Here is a 4,296-nt window from a genome sequence, read left to right as displayed (position 1 = left end):
ACCTGTTTTGCGAGGGTCTCACGAGCCTCCGAGTGATAACATTTGACTTAAGGGTCATCACTTGAAGTGTTAACACATTCCTCACGCGTCATTGGAATTTGTTAACTGATTGTATAGAAACTCCCTCACTTTGTCATTGGAAGTATCTAAAGATGTTTTCGAAATCAAAGCTATAAAGTGTAACTAGGCCTGGCCAAGCCTAATCACGAGGTAAAACGTTTTTTAAAGATTCTCATTTTCAGGGTTAGCTAAACGAGAAAACCCCCTTGTTTTTATAGGACGTAAAACGAAGGAAAATCCAGGACATCGCTCTTTTTTGGAAAAGCGGAAAACCAATCCTTTGATTTTTGGAAAAGGGAAACCAATCCTTTGATTTTTGGAAAAGGGAAACCATCCTTTGATTTTTGGAAAAGGGAAACCATCCTTTGATTTTTGGAAAATGGAAACCATCCTTTGATTTTTGGAAAAGGGAAACCATCCTTTGATTTTTGGAAAAGGGAAAACCAGGAAAAGTTATCGCTGCAGCGACTAAGGACCTGCGCGGTTAGTGACGCAGACCCCGCCCGCTGAAGGTGGGCGAGCTTGTCCGCTGAGGGTGGACGCCCCGTCCGATAGAAGTGGACGAATCTGTTTTGATTTTTTTTTTGAAAATAAGGACCTACGCGGTTTGTGACGTAGACCCCGCCGGCTGAAGATGGCGAGCCTGTTTTTTTTTCAAGATTTTTATTTTTTCATTTTCGAAAACTGAGGACCTGCGCGGTTAGTGACGCATACCCCGCCCGCTGAAGGTGGGCGAGCCCTGTCCGCTAAGGGTGGACGCCCCGCCCGCTGGAGGTGAGCGAACCTGAATTTGTCTTTTCGATTTGGGACTCGCGTGCCGCGATCTTGCTTGATTGAGGTGGGCAAGTCCCTATTTCATTTGTTCTTGTGATTCCTTTTGAGAATTTCTTTTTATTCATTCTTGTAAGAGCGAATTCTTTCGTGGGATGCTCGGATTTAGTTGCAACCTGAATGTGGGTTGACAACGTTCTTAGACGGAACATTGTCTTGTGGTCATCATCTTTCATGGTTTTGAGCTAGTCTTTACGACTCAATTTTGCCACTACCTGGGTCCTTGATTAGGGGACTATGCATAAGTATCAACGGCGACCTTTGTCTTGAGGTCGTAATCCGGTTTTATCTTCTGAGATTATCCAAACACGGGACTTCGTATAGCGTAGTCTGGGAATATTGCTTTAACTTTGCATACTCTCTTTCGAAATATATATTTTCTTTCGAGCCCCCAAGCACTCGTGCTTGACGGTCATTTCTTGTCAAAGAGGTTCCTTGGGGATACACATTTTGTAATGTCCTTGATCGTGTTTGGGATCGTGCTCGTAAGTGCGAGCGATCTTTGTAGTGGCACTAGTAGAAAAAACCCCTGTTGCAGCCCCCTTGTTGCAGCGTACATGTATTAATACGCTTCAACAAGCAGTAGGTCAACGCGGGTCAAACCCTTTAAAGGGTTATTGCAGCGTACAAATTAAATGCCCCCTGCAAAAGAGTTTTTGCAGCGTACATATTAAATGCCCCCTGCAATAGCTAGATACTGTTGCAGCGTACATGTCATTGTACCCTGCAATAAGTCCGTGTAACAAAATTTATTTGCTGCAATAATATTATTGTTGATTAATGATTTCATTTAACCAAAATGTCTCACTCAAAACTTTGGAGTTCCCCGCGCTCAACTCTTCCCTCAGTTTTCAATTCCCTCCGTCGTCGTCGAACTCAGAGCTTGCCCGGTCCTGCGCCGCCGTCGAACTCAGCTTGCTCGGATCCGCCGTCACTCTCCTCGCCGGTGAGTGTCTTTCCTCGCTTCCTCGCCACCCGTCGCGTCCTGTACGTTCTCCGCGCTGAACCATGACTGACATAGTCGCTGAAAACTCAGCTAGCTCGGCCGGTGGTTCCAAGAAAGAACGGTCTGTTCTTCGGTGCTTGCTCGGCCGTCAATCTAATCGCCACAACAAGTAATTCTCTTCCTGTCCCCTTTTGATTTTCGTTTTCAGAATTAGGGTTTGTATAATTTTTTTTTCTTTTGCTAGTTGTTCAATTCGTTCTAATTATATTCAGAATTTTCTCTTTTTCCTCTTAATTTTACTTAGTTGTTCAAGTCGTTGCACTTAATTTTTGAAGATTGTAGCTGCCTGCAGGAATCTATCATCGTGCTTGTCTGGATTTCAACAACTGCATTAAGGTATTGATATATCTAATTATATTCATAGAGTTTCTCTTTTTCCTCTTTTGAAAGTCTGAGGCCAGCTCATAGGAAGTCATAATTTCTGTATCTTTGGCAATTGAAAAGTTCAATTTTCGGCATTATTTAAGAATTATAGATAAATTACAAGTTGGTATGTAATTTGAATGCAATTTGAAAAAACGTTGGATTTGATTCTGGAACACTTCTTTTCTAATCACCTTTTTGGTTTTCTTTTTGTTTGTATTATCTGATAATTTAATTGTAAAGTCGATGAAAATGTTTGCTGGAATATCTGTAACCCTTTTGGATTAAATTGATTTACTTCATGGCAATACGCTGACACATAACTGAAGTTTTATAATTTTGATACCAATTGAACATGCAGGAGTTTGAGCAGTTTCTTATTTTGTGATTTTTTGAAAATGCAGGCTTCTATTTTGTTGTTGACACCAGCATTTGCAAGGCTTATTTTGCGACTTAATCTTCAGCCTCCTGAATTTGTTACTGGTACTTATTATTTTGAGTTGGTCTTATGAAGTATTACATTTACATTTACTCTCTTTCGCCTAGTTACAATCAGATCTGTCTGTTCTTTTAGACTTTGAGTTAGCGCTCCCTAGTCAAATCCTATTCTGCTATGGTTCCAGCTAGCCTCTTGCTTGTAGGGGATAAGAAAAGGTAGAGTTACCCAAAAATCATTCGCAAAGTAATCGATTTTTGTGCCTAGAAGTCTACGATTACTCATTGGCGCCAACTACATGAGTCATGAATCAATGAGTCATGAATCTGAGTTAAAGCTATAAACAAGGCAGCTATGAAAAAAATTGACAACTAAATTGACAAGTAGCTTCCATATGAGAAGCTGGTGAAATTAAAATACACTAGAATAGATATGCAACTCATATTAGCAATTGCAGCTGTAGAACACTCAATATTATAACTTATTTTTTCATACTCGGGATAAAATGATGCATACTACAAAGCAATAAATCATTGGTAGAACTTGAAATGATACATTCCAGGGCCATAAAACTGTTGTTAGCTTCTATGTGGTTTTCATTGTTAGTAACTTGAAATGATATATTCCCGAGCCATAAAACAGTTGTTAGCAATGCAATCTCCCTGTCTTCCTGAAGTGATAATTAAGTGAAGAAGAATGTGCTTAAGATGTTTGAAACAAGCAGACTGCAGAATACAATTTTTATCATCGTGAAAAAATTTCGATCACCTGTACTTATGGAAGTTCAGTACATCGTCAATGACCAAGTAATTACTCTGATTTAGATGGTTGTATTCATTCGCCATTTTTTATGTTCAATCTACCTGCAACAACATTTAAGTGGCAGTGACGACAAATTAATAGCTAGAATGATGGACAAATGAAGGGGTCTTGGGGAAGGGGTCATGCATGAATTATTTTCATCAAGAGGAAGGTTGAGGCGAGGGGTGGTTGGTGTCAAGGATTTGGATTTTTTAATGGTTATTTAAGTTCCATTTTTGTGTTGTTTCTATATTTAAGGAAACACTATTGTCTATTGAAAGGGGTAGTTGCTGACTTGCTGCATCACAAACATCAATTTATCTTTTGTCTGCAGAGTCTGCACTATACAGAATATATACTGGTACTATAATTAGTTATCTCTGTAACTTATTTATGTATTCCATAATTGCTAATCTGAAACAGTTATTTATTCTCTGTGCAGTAAGTTAGGTTAGAAGTTAGCTACATTATTCTCTACTCCGTCCTTGGATTTGTGAAGGATTTAGTATATATTAATGTTAGGGGATCTATTAATTTGTTTTGTTTGTTTTGTTTTTAGGATCTCTTTTAGTTTGATGGTATTACTAGCTAGTTTCTTGAATCCAATATCCATTTCATGTCGAGATGTGAAATGATCAGGTGTTTATGATAGTTTCAGTAGGTTAGCTTATGGTCTCTTGTTATGTGAATTTGTAATTCCCTCTTTTGCGCTCATATGAGCCTTTCCTTGGCTTATTATTGATGATTCTATAGGGTTCATGCAAAAGTGGTTTTCCACTTTATTCTCTTCTTGTTGAGA

General features: G+C 39.0%; 1 long non-coding RNA gene across 1 annotated transcript; it reads left to right on the top strand.

The window, feature by feature from the left end:
- The first annotated feature begins 1,704 nt into the window (after positions 1–1,704).
- LOC130471961 (uncharacterized) lies at positions 1,705–2,915 on the top strand. Its single transcript, XR_008932196.1, has 3 exons — positions 1,705–2,006; positions 2,180–2,233; positions 2,665–2,915. It is a non-coding gene; the product is annotated as an uncharacterized lncRNA (long non-coding RNA).
- Positions 2,916–4,296: the final 1,381 nt, after the last annotated feature.

The sequence above is a fragment of the Spinacia oleracea genome, chromosome 4 (assembly GCF_020520425.1).
Source record: "Spinacia oleracea cultivar Varoflay chromosome 4, BTI_SOV_V1, whole genome shotgun sequence".
Taxonomy (NCBI): Eukaryota; Viridiplantae; Streptophyta; class Magnoliopsida; order Caryophyllales; family Amaranthaceae; genus Spinacia; species Spinacia oleracea.
Note: the sequence above shows the minus strand (reverse complement) of the source record. Positions and strands in the feature narration are given on the sequence as shown.